The sequence below is a fragment of the Thermobia domestica genome, chromosome 12, assembly GCF_964235325.1.
Source record: "Thermobia domestica chromosome 12, izTheDome1.hap1.1, whole genome shotgun sequence".
In the NCBI taxonomy this organism is placed as follows: Eukaryota; Metazoa; Arthropoda; class Insecta; order Zygentoma; family Lepismatidae; genus Thermobia; species Thermobia domestica.
Window position 1 is genome coordinate 148,362,747 of NC_137465.1, and position 13,555 is coordinate 148,376,301.

General features: G+C 35.9%; 1 protein-coding gene across 2 annotated transcripts in view; it reads right to left on the reverse strand.

Annotated features, from left to right (window-relative positions):
* LOC145666727 (uncharacterized) overlaps nt 1-13,555 on the reverse strand; it is a 100,316-nt gene that overhangs the window by 51,326 nt on the left and 35,435 nt on the right. The window lies entirely within an intron of this gene.

Here is a 13,555-nt window from a genome sequence, read left to right on the forward strand (position 1 = left end):
GATGGATATAATGAATGTATACTCTTCCGAGATTTTAAATTTGCCTCGAAGTTCCTGTGGAGCACGAAACTCGCTAAATTTTTGTGTCCCTGCAAAACTTCCCGAAAGTGGCACTAAAGATGCAGTCCCTCTATAAACTTCATTTTGTACCTTCTAAAAAGTTTGCTGTTCTTTATGGGTCTGATACTGTTTTGAATAAAATTCAAGGATAAGATATAACGGTGTTTTGTTCAAATGTTTAACTCCTAAAATGAATCCCCTCTAAAAATATCCCTATACGTTGTTCAAATCTCAAAATTAGTTAAATTGACTTCATTAATGTGATATTCATATTCTGTCACGTGGTTGTATATCCCAGTGTTTCAACAGAAGCATGTAAGTTAATACTGGTGAAAAGCATTTTAATCCCCCCCACCCACATTACAGAGTGGAATTTTTAAAAATTTATCTGTAGAGAAGAGAGTATAAAGAAAATATTTGTATAAATTTCAGCTTCCTAGATCGAATGATTTCGGAAATCTGAAGAAGAGTAAGAAAATATTTAACCTCTCTTTGCCCCTATTTTTATGTATTGGATCTTCACATAATTTTGGCTTACCCGTGATCTATAGCCTGAGAAGAACATTTCTAGAAATTTGAATTTCTTAGTTTAAAACATTCCGAAGATTTTATGAAAGGTGAAAAAAACTTCAACTTTCCTCTTTTAGCAATGCCTTTTTAGGGGAAGGGGTTATACATAGTCTAAGGTTTGTGGATAATATTTGTATAAAATGTAAATATCCTGTACATAGACCTAACTACTTCGAGATCTGAGGAAAGGCGAAAACATTCAACTCATTTCCCTCGCCCTTCGCAAAACCGCATCTAATTCTTAGCTAGTGTTCATAGCAACGTTTGTACAGAATTTAAAGTTCGAACGCCCTATAGTTTGGGAAAACTTGTATATACGAATTATATTCCTGATTTCGCTCGCATGTTATGTTAAAAGTATAAGGCGTAGATTATTGAAACATATAGCATAAAAGAAAAACTCACTAAGTTTCAGCTACAAGTGCTTTAAATGCTCGATATACCTTTCTGTAATCACGCGATACGTGTAGACACGATAGTCAAACTATCGACAAACATCGAAGCATATTTTAGTCAACTCGACGTACAACAGTTCGCCTCAGGTTATCGAGATTAGTTAACAAGGATAGTACATAAACTTCATTTTGCCGAAATCCCAAAGGAAAAAGTCACAAGGGATCAGATAAGATGAGCAGGGAGGGTCACGTAATCAGACACCGATCGTTGAAAACTGGTCATCCCATGGACTACTATTTACAGATATATCCAATTGTTGTAAATTGGAAATATCAATTAAGTTTTTTTTTTTCACTTGGTGCTTCCCTATAAAATCGTGTAGACAATGTCTGGACAATGATCACTGATTATTATCTGCATGGAATTCAAATATTCCATTTGCACACTTCTTTTCAGTCGCTGCCATCTAATATAAGTATCCCCCTGGCAGTGAAAATAGTGTACTAAGGCCTCTGACGATATGTGTGCAACGAAACTTCGCGAGTTTTTAATGTCATGTTATAGGGTCTATGCCTCAATACTCTACACCTTATATTTGTAACACAACATGCGAACGAAATTACGGAGATTATGCTATATCCATATATTATAACTAGCGTCAATTACTCGCATTCCTGGGTTAAAATAAGAAAAAAAATAGTAATGTTCCGTTAGTCAATCACTTTTTACTATTACTAAAGCGCTCTATTATATCGGTCATTTACCATTATATATATATATATATATATATATATATATATATATATATATATATATATATATATATATATATATATATATATATATATATATATATATAGATATATATATATATATCCCCAGGTTACGGGGCTAAATTTGGATTTAAACGGTATTGGAAGTGTCATTGTTCATCTTAGCGACCCCGAAAACTATGGATTCGACACTAATATCGATCATTTTTATGCATCTCTTCCCTTCCTCTTACCTAAGTTGCACCATCAAAGTGAAATGATGTAAACCATTCCAGGCCCAAACCTGATCTATGTTGAAAATTTGATCGAGATCGGTCGGGTAGTTCAAGAGTCAAGTCAGAGTGACTTTCACTTTTATATACCTAGGTATATAGATTCAACATGTTTTACTTTCTAGCCACTTCGACTGGATCCGCTTCAATGCATACAAGTAGCAGGCAAAACGTTTAGCCCATCCTCATCCAACTGAAATTTTTTCCTGATTCGCCCTTAAATGATTTACGTCTAAGTTGAGACTAAGTTTAATATCTTATTGCTGCAAACCGAATCCAGAAGCCTCCCAGGTTTGCGGAAACTGTTACTCAAACTTCTTTGGCTCCAAAATTAAATTTTCACAAGTCATCCTTAAATGTATTTTTCCCCACACTCTAAACTTAGGGAAATTGCCTTCCCACATAAGATAAGTCATATTTCATCTGTGTTTATTTGATTGTATGTAACTTATAGCGCTTCGAAAGTAACATGGAATAATAATAATAATAATAATAATAATAATAATAATAATAATAATAATAATAATAATAATAATAATAATAATAATAATAATAAGAAGAAGAAGAAGAAGAAGAAGAAGAAGAAAAACTTCATCCTACCTTCTCAACCTTCGGAATGGGATTTCTCAAAACTCAATATGACAAAGCCTAGACCCAGAGTATAAAGAGAACACTTGTACAACATAGGAACTTCCTACATCTAAATAAATCAGAAATCTCATGGAAAGCGCGAACGTACCTTCTTTCCATCTCCATCATATTAGATGGTGAATTCCAGATAAGTCCAACTTATCTGTGAGAAAACCGTTTGTATTAAATATCAACCCCTTTCCTTTCCTATTTAGAAGTGGTATTTCACAAAACAACATGCTATCCTAGCCAAGATTTCCACATCCAAAAAAGTGCTACACCGAAACAATAGTGATTTGTAATGTTCTGTACTGTATTTCATTATTCTTATTAAAATTTGTTATTGTGGTACTAATAAAAGAAAATTAATTTTCAGACATGTTTTATACATTTGATACATGTTGAGAGTTGGTAATGAAATCACATCCTTATTGACACTGTGTCTGGGTGACCATATACGTGACACTGCTTACGTCATATTATGGCAGGTGTTTGCTATGTTGAATATTAAAGAATTAATATTACAGAAGAAGTAGTAAACCAACAGCTGCCGTTTCAAAGAGCTCACTAAGAGAAACTGATTAATAATAATAATAATAATAATAATAATAATATAATAATAATAATAATATAATAATAATAATAATAATAATAATAATAATAATAATAATAGTGTTGAACTATCTCAACTACAAAAGAGATGAAAAAATACGCAATATTTCCTATGAATAAAATTCCATTTTGTATTTAAAAAATGACAAAACAAACTGTTTACAAATTAAAAATGTTCTGGTATTTTGCTTACTATATACAGGTATATATAAAATTTGTTTTCAGGTTGGATATGCCATATTGTTGCTAGAAATCTTCGGTACATTCATATAATTCCAATGTTTCACATAACATACCATACCATACGTATTTCATTCACTTTCAGCGGTTATACAAAACCTTTGAATTAATTCAAATATTTACATTAAAAAAGAAAAATCGGATTCCTTTTCTTATCACTCCGTTAAAACTATAAACAATGTGTTTGTAGAAGCATATAACGACTTTTGGCTATTGTCCATTTATAAGAGAGGAAAACAAGTTTCAATTTCACAACCATTCGTTTATGTTCTTGTGTGTTACTTTATAGACACAGTACATGCAAAGTATGTAAATCGCTCTGACTACAATCAAAACTAGATTATCTTCAAAATGTTGTAATTGTTAAAGTGAGATATTAACTTGTGGCATTGGTGATGAACAGGCTGAATAGAATAATTAAGAACCTTCTCTTGAGTTAACACCAGGCACGTATGCAGGAATATTTCGGGGACAGGGATCCAAAGTTTTTAGAGAAGGTTCAAATTCAATATGAAATTCAAATTCGTAAAATCACCTCTAAAATTACTAAATTTACAGAAAAGTCGAGATTTCTTGCCGGGGTATCTAGAACCTCAAACCCATCCCTACGTACATCCTTGGCCGACACTGCACGACGTTAGTGCATACTTGACTGAATGTTGAACGTTGTGTATATGAGAGTAAAGAAATACAGTCTCGGACAGCGACTCTTAATGTAAGTTTTGTGAGGAAAGTATTACTTTTACAATGATACCTCTTTAGAATCGAACGGAATATATTTATATGACTGTTGTATGCAACCTACAAAGTATAGTAGTTTGGGTTGTCTAACTTGAAGGGCTTCTGAGATACTCAATACTTTTTAAACGTTCAGAACGTACCTTCCCAATCCTCCCACGAGTCGAAAACAAAAATAATAAAAGATGATATGTCTAATGTCTGATGAAGCCAAAGATACTTTGTCGAAACTGCAACGCTATTATTTATTAGGTAGTATAGGCTTTGGTCAGAACACTTGTCTTATTTTATATTTAAAAAAAAAAGCCCTACGCGATTATGTCTTGTAAAGATCTATTTGTTTACAAGATTTGGTGGTTTAAGGCGACTTTTTTTTTTTTTTACGTAAAAATCTCATGACACACAAACACACATACATACACAAACACGTTCTTTTATACATAAATTATCTTTACAATTTGAAAAATTAAGTAACAATGTAAATGACGAGATAGGTGATTGAAATTTGTTTCATTATAGCCTACTTAGCATTAAAGTTTATAATCAGTTCGTGTGTTTCAGGTAACATTGTGAACAAAAAGAGCGTTCACATTTGGAAATGGATACTTCAAGAGAAAAGGCACAGTGTGAAGCGTAGTTTATTCAAACTCGGACACACAGACTCAGCGAAACTTTAGGACTGCGTTCATCATTATGTCCAATTCATGAGTGACAAAAAATTCATAGAGATCGGCTCAGTTTCGGATAAAGCAAAGAATGAAAACAGGAATCTATCAAACCTTGATCTTTTATTATTATTATTATTATTATTATTATTATTATTAAATGTGACACTACAATTGGCTGATCTTCAACCAACAGTCATTTACCAGCATGATTGTGCACCACCACACTGGGGCAAATATCTTTGTGATTTCCTGGAGAAAATATTTCTCAGATGGGATAGCCCAACTCTCTGGCCATCTCATTCCCTAGACATAAGGCATAGCCTCCCCCTAGATTTCTTTCTGTGGGGTTATGTAAAAGACTGTATGGAACAAAGATACGGGATTACTGACCTCAAGGAAAGGATCACTGACGCCACTGCCACCATTGATGAGGCTATGCTACAGCGAACATGGCAGGAAATCAATTTTCGCCTTTATGTTTTTTTTTTTTTTTTTTTTTTTTTTTTGTGCAACCAATGGTGCTTATATTGAGCTTTAGTAAATAATGGAAGAAACTTCAATATATACTGCTACTATGGGACTAAATTCCATGTATTTATCTTTTTATACGTGCTTGGAATAGAATCTTAAAATTGTAAAGATAATTTACGGACATCTCGTATATTAGTGAGGATTAATACCGCTGCATAGGGATTTTTTCAAGTGATAAATTTGTGCATTAAAAAAAAAATTATGGGTTCTCTTTATTATTGGAATTTGGATTACTTACTAGTCAACGGTGCATTCAGTAAGAGCTAAGGAGGCTAAAGCTTTCAGGGTTCTTTCTCTTGGCTAAAATTAATGACAAATACAACCAACAATAGGCATTACTTTTATCGATCATATAAAAAATAATGTCTACAAGACAACAAAAATTTTCGTGACAAGACAGACGAAACAATTCTTCCAACGGATATAACACTTTTTGAGATGAGAAAGCAATTTCTTGATGACTTTTCCAGACAAGACAGCCTCAACTTTCATATCATGGCAGACTAATACATTATTCGATTTTTCAACACTCGTGTCTATTACACACATATATATTCACAAATTGTTATTCCCCATGGACATCCACAATGAGGGGCAAGAGGTTGGATCGTGGCTCAATATTTTATGTCCAATATTTTATAATTTCTTTACATTTCAACTTCTGTTGCAAAAATGTCACTTGCATTATATTAAGTGGTAGCAAAATACAAAAGCATCTCTGTTTTTGCTGAAGAGAGATGCCGTAAATACCCGGAATGGTACTATACGAATCAGCCACTGGGGACTCTCTTGCACGTGTTTTCATCTGGAGCTGAGTTTTATATGCCAAAAAGCCATACATATTTATCGAACAAAAAAAAGGACTACAAACTTGCTCGTGAAAAAAAAAAAAAAAAAACAACTGGGCACCTATGTTACTTCCTCGACACGATAATTCACACGGTAATCTCGGTAATCTGCCGCTTTCTAAACTTGAAGTTCTCTTCAGATCAACTCTCTTGGCCGTTTGCAAGAACTCAGGCAGGGCAATCTTATTAACGCATTGGCTCGAATGTCACTTGCTCTGGAGCTTCAGGAACATAGGGGCAGTATAGTTTATACATGTACACAGTGTATAACATGTAAAATTTAGTCGTAGGAGCCTTCGCACTCTAGTTTACCCAGGGAAAATGTCTGGGAAAATGGGAACTACGCCTGCTTCTAGTTTCCCTTTTTGTCTCGGTATTTCTCCATTAACAATAAAGTTATGCAAAAGAAAAAAAGAGAGGAAAAATACGGCTAAAATATTGGCGGTCCTCTATGGGAATGGCTTTTGCCCACTTACGTCATGTATCCTTGTTCTTCAGTGGAGTAAAATAATGCTGAAACGATATTTTACGAGGTGTCGGGCGTTACAAGAGATCAAAGGGTACTGAAGTACGAATGTCACGAATCTAGAGCGGAAGAGTTTCACTAATGCACATGCATCGAATCATTAAAACAGTTACTGTTAGAAATTATAACAGCACTAAATTTAAATTTGGATTTGAATCTTTACATTAAAGAAAAAAGGACAGAATTAAATCAAATAAAATGACCAAAATGTGTAAATGTGCATATCGATTTTTTTTTGGCTAGAACTACTATTACCATAATTTTTGTGGTTATAATATATGCGAATGATGCCTGAATCTAAAGCAAATCGGTTCTACCAGGTTGATGCTAAAATAATTGTCATTTTGAACTATTACATTCAAAGTGTAATTTCAGCTTAGAATTAAGTTTATTGATCAAAATAAGAACAATTATTAACATTTTTGTCAACAAGAAACCAAGACTATGGAATCCGGTAGCATAAAAATCTGAAGTTCTAAAACCGATGAACTCTTCGAAGGCGCTTTTGGTTGCTACTTGGCTATTGAAAACCCTTTCATACAGAAAGTTGTCTAGGTGCTTGGAAAAGTGGTAAACAGTGGGAGAAAGTTCTGGTAAGTAAGCTGGGTAAGGTAAAGTTTCGTATCCAAATTCGTTCAATTATTGTGCAAATATTTGTAAGACATGTGATCTGGCGTTTTCGCTGAGACGAAGTGCCCTCTTTCTATTGACCAATACTGGTCAAACTTTGCAGTTGTCGGGGCATTCTATCGATTTCTTGGCAATACTTCTGATATGGCGACTTCCCCAGGGTTCAAGAATTGTAGTGAAGGACTTCTCGTGTCGACCACCAAAAAGTTTCAATTACCTTCTTTTGATGGAGCTTCGGTTTGGGGAAGTGATTTTGAGATTCATCTCTGTCCATCCACTGCGCAGAACGCCGTAAACTGTCGTGTAAGATTCATTTCTCGTCGTATGTGACAATGCAACCAAGAAATTGATTCTTTTGTGAAAAAGCACACAGCAGACTTCGCATAGGCGAAGTTTTTGGTTCTCGTTCAGGTCGTGAGGCAACCATATTTCCGAGCTTTATAGTTTCCCCATTTGGTGGAACTGTCGAACAATTGTTGAATGGTCAATGTGAAGTTGAAAATTTCCACAATCTGTAGAGTTGTTTTTCATGAATCCACTTCAATAATGATCCTCAAATCTTCATCCTCAATCGTAGAAAGTCGTCCACGCCTTCCTCATTTTCAGGGCTCTCGTCTCCTCGACGAAACTTTTGGAAGCAATATTGAGCTGTACGTTCACAAATCGTCCCCTGGCTTGGTTGATAATAGGTTCTACAGACCTTGGTGGAAATTTGTTTAAACCTGGGACCCCGCAAAATGTTCCCAATCCGACCCTGCTGCTCGCAATTTCAACCAAGCTAGGGGACGATTTGTGAACGTACAGCTCAACATTGCTTCCAGAAGTTTCGTCGAGGAGACGAGAGCCCTGAAGATGAGGAAGGTCGTGGACGCCTTTCCACGATTAAGGATGAGGAATTGACGATCATTATTGAAGCTGATTCACGCTAAACAACTTGAGAGATTTAGAACGATATATATCTTGACTGCGCGGGAGAAACAGTGTAAATTTAAAAAAAAAAAAAAAAAGAAATCAGGAGGCGATTTTTTTTTTTATTTTGCTAAGTATGAATCACTTATACTAATAATATTAAGTCGCGATTGTTCAACTCACGTTTAGAATTGACTTATACAGGGGTGTAGCCAAGGGGGGGCCCATCGGGGCCGGGCCCCCCCAAATGGTTTCCTGGCCCCCCCAAATGACCAGCTTTTAAAACATCATAGTAAAATTATCTCATTTCATTCGTTTAAAAGTAACAAATTTTATTGACAATTAATAATTTATGGTAAAATAGTAAGGAGAAATATTTTTCCATACCGATCGAAAAATAGTATAGTATCTCTTCTTTATACCGATCGAAAAATAGGATACTTTTTTTTGTGACAGCAGATTACACAATTTACTGTGATTTATATGCTTTAACAAGTATATTTTTATATGCTTTAACAAGTGTTTTAAAAGACATAGAGGATGGAAAATTTGGTGAGAAACAATGCTTTTATTCAATTTGGATTTCATTCGCTCTCTCTTTTATTTCTACTCAGTGTAATATTTTTTTTTAGTCACGAATAATAAATATTTTTGTTAGGAAACCGTAAAGAAATTAAGTGAAATTTCAAAGAAAATCAATCTTGTGTAGATAGGTTCTGTATACAAGGTCTTAAATTTAAATATATAGGTAACCAAGAAAAGTTTTGTTGCTTTTTCACCCACCACCTTCGAACATTGATATATCACCTAACCTCGAAGATCAAAAATAGTCCCCATCAGCATCGACGACCTTCTGAAAACGTTCTGGAAGGCCATGGAATCCATCGCGGTAGAACTTGGTGGGCCGTGAAACGAAGAAAGTATCAGGTGCATTTTGGACTTTTACTAGGGATTTGAACTGGCGTCCTCTAAGGTGATTGTTCAAAGAATGGAACAGGTGATAATCGGACGGTGCAATACCCGGGGAATATAGTGGTTGCAATATTGTTTCCCATCCAAGGCGGAAAATAGTGTCCTGAGTCATCTTAACCACGTGGAACTTAGCGTTGTCCCGTAAACGAGGACCCATTTGCAATTCAGAAGCGATGGCTCCAGAGTTTTGAGTTTTTGTTGAGCACAACTCAACTGCTGACACTACACAGTTGCATTGATACTCTGACCAGCTGGTAGCAGTTCCCGATGCACGATGTACCAAACACACGGAAGGACCTTATTCTGGTACAGTACTGGTTTCGGCTGTTTTGAAATCTGTTCATGGGATGCTAACCAATGATGACGGCACCGTGGAGCTTCGCATAGGACCCACTTTTTATCACATGTCGACGCCCTGTCCAGAAGTGGCTCCGAAACAGTAAATAAACACAGGCGACTGCCGCGTTTACTTCTGGCCCGGAGTCAAAATATGAGAGACCCATTGACCCAACTTGTAGTGCTTCACAAGTTGATAGATGTGCTGCAGTTTGGTTTCTCCACACACTGAATTGTAGTCCCAGTTCCTCTTTGTACATGTGTTGGTCTTCTGGCATGTGGTGTTTTCGGGTGTTTCGTCATCGTTCTTAAACTTGTTAAACCATCGCTGCAATGTCCGCGTCGTCATGACACCCTCACCAAAGGCCTGGCATATCTTCTGTCCCGCTACAGCGGCGTTTGACCTCCATTTGAACTCGTTCAGCAAACATGCTCTTATGACGCTCTGTGGATGTCCCATGTTCCCTCTGTCTTGACGCAAGTTCACGGTGTATTTGAATTGCCACAACCAGGTAGTATGTTGGATATACCCACACCAACAACTGACGTTCGCCTTATCTCCACTCGCATTCTACTCACGGTGTGAGGTCCAATTGAACACAGACTTCCACGAAAAGGGACAGAACTTTCTTGGTTACCTTTATAGTTATGCACAAAAGTATAGCGTTTGGTCCCGGATAGTAGTTCTTGATTAAGCATAATAAAAACTATCTTGAATATAATTTATGGAGAAAATAATAATAATAATAATAATAATAATAATAATAATAATAATAATAATAATAATAATAATAATAAGCTAAAATAGTGTTTTTAGTCTTCCAGAAGGAAACCAAAATTTTCCTTTCTTTCAGGCCTCAAAAACACTAGCAGCAACACATTTTTTGGCTTTGTACATTGTAGCTGGCCCCCCCATAAAAACGACGGGCCCCCCCTACACAAACCTGCTGGCTACACCCCTGGACTTATACCAAGTTACCCAGAGGTGAAGCATGACCAGTGTTGGGTAAGTTACTTGTAAAAATGTAACAAGTTACTTTACTTTCTCTTAAAATGTAACGCGTTAGTAACGCGTTACTTGCTCCAAAAAAGTAACTGTTACTTTACTTCGAAAGTAACGCGTTAGTAACGCGTTACTTTTAGGTCCGAAACTTTAAATATGTGAAAAAAATTATTACTTCAATTTTCCGTACTACTATTACTACCGCTATTATTATTATTATTATTATTATTATTATTATTATTATTATTATTATTATTATTATTATTATTATTAATAATGCACGTTCTGAATCGCTTTATGTAAATGCAAGGACAAATTTTTACTTGATATATGAACATTTTCATATAATGTAATATTGATAAAATGCCATACTGCGTTACTCGTAGGGATGGGCACGAGTGTGTTTTCTTTGAAACTCGATTCGAGTAGAAACAGACATCTTTGAACTCGACCCGAGAACTCGGCTCGTAAAATTTCCTCCAACTCGACTCGAATTGGGGTCGAATTTCGAGTCGAGTCGAGCCAAATCCGGTGTGTAGTTTCGAGTACATTCTTCAAGTATATTACATAGACAATATAATTAGTATCAATGACACTACTACTACAACTTATATTATTATTATTAATTATAACAACACTGTATATAAACATGAAAGATAGGCGGTTTGTATTTGAATACTAAAAACTAATTGGTTGCCAGCCTCGGTAGTTGTGAAGTCTAAGAGTCAAGGACATTGTTCACGAGCTTCTGAATTTGGGTTGAGGGTCTAGGTTGAGTATTCGGGCTCGAGCTAAACACTGATAAAAGTTATAGGGCACTGGCCAAATATCTTCAAAACTGCTCGTCCCGGGTTTAGAATTGTCAACGACTCGAGCAGCTCGGCTCACAGCTCATTCACTATCGACCCGAATCGAGATGTGAGCCGAGCCAACAGCTCACCCAACCAACTCAGCTAGAGCCCTCGGCTCAGTTGAGCCGAATCGAGCAGATGGCTCATCCCTACCAAGCCAGCTCGAGCCGATGGTTCACCCCCAAGCAAGCCGGCTCGAGCCATCTTCTCAGTTGAGCCGAGCCGAGCTGAGCTTGTTATAAAAATATCTTGTGGTCACGCTATCGAGACGAGACGAGATGCGAGCAGTGTTCCCTTTCGTGAGCAACACTAAAAGTATTCCATATTACTGCTTAACTTACATTTCTCATGGCTTTCGCTTTCCAGTGTAATCAGGCCATGATTTCAAGACGAGTTAAAACGAACGAGCCATTTATCAAACTCGACTAGACTCGAAACTCGACGCGAAAAACGGAATCGGTTCGGAACTCGACTCGAGAATATTACCTTTGACTTGACTCGAAACTCGACTTTAATTCGAGTCGAATCTAGTTTTAGTTTGACTCATGCTCATCCCTATGTGTTAGAAAAAATGGTTGCTTATTATTATTCTGCTAAACTAATTATATAATAATAACAATGTTATGTAAAATTAAAAATACAGAATATAGAGAAACATTACACTACAACTAATAAAATGAGAACACATGAACTGGGAGTGAATCAAAACTTGCCAGTAGCCTAACTCTAAAATCGATACATGCTTTTTAAAGCTAATTTCAAATTCTATAATGAACGGGACTCTAGGATAAACAAACTGATCTGAAAGAACTCCAATATTACATACCATCAGTAAACTATTTTCTAGTAGACCTGCTCATCAGAACACAAATTATTCATATTAACCCTTTATTGTATATCGTTAATTATGGCATCCTAGTTGTTGATAAATATTTCCCGCCGGGGCACTTCAGACACTTTACTTTTAAATTCTGTCCACCATCATCCTCAGCTCTTAAGAAAAAAAAATATTCTTTCAAATGTTCGAACGGTAAAATATTTTCGTTCTGCATCTTTATAAAAATAACACCAATCAAAGTAAAACAGACTACCGGTATCCTTGCACTCTAGTTCACTCACTGAATGTATTGATTTGGAGCTGTCAAAATCTACGACAAAATCTTCCAGGTGCTTGCAATCAGAACATGTGATTTCCCTAAGGCTGTCTTTATCTTCCAAAAGCATCAAGTGGCACTACGAACTTATCTGTTTCTCTGTGTGTCGGTGACTGTCGGTCACTGACATACGTAGTTCATGTTCGAGTGTTTCATTCTGAGAAATTTACTTACAGGAAAGAAACATTTGTTTCCGAGAAAAAAAGAATACATATACTGTAGGTACTCATCCGAAATGTAACGCGGAAAAAGTAACGCAAGCTAGGTACGTTACTTAAAAATTTGTAACGCGTTACCGTTACAGTTCCTTTGGAAAAATGGTAACGCGTTACTAGGAAACGTTTAAAAAGTAAAGCGTTACAAGTAACGCGTTACTTGCGTTACGTTACTTCCCAAGACTGAGCATGATACACATACCTCCAATTTTGACTTCTAATTTTGGCCAATTTCTGACACACTGTTTGTCCCGCGCAGTCTATTTTATATTATATTATATATCATAACCATCTCCATTTGCAAAATGTTCTGGTGAAAACGCTCACCCAGTTCATTGTTCATAGCAGCTAATTTTTCAGAGAAATAACTCAAATGGAAATGCAGGCAGTGAACGAATTTTAAAATACACATTTCACCCTTGTGCATCGCAATTTTTCAAAAAGGTTCTGCACCATTATTTCATAGTTTTTTTTTCCTCTTACAAGTAAACCTATCGATGTCGAAATCTAGTTTTTTGACCAAACTTGGCAGAGAAGTGTGGAATATCAAGAAACGAGCCTAAGCAAAATTTAAAGTGCTTCCGTCCATAAAGATGGCCGCAGTGTTTTGACCACTGATGA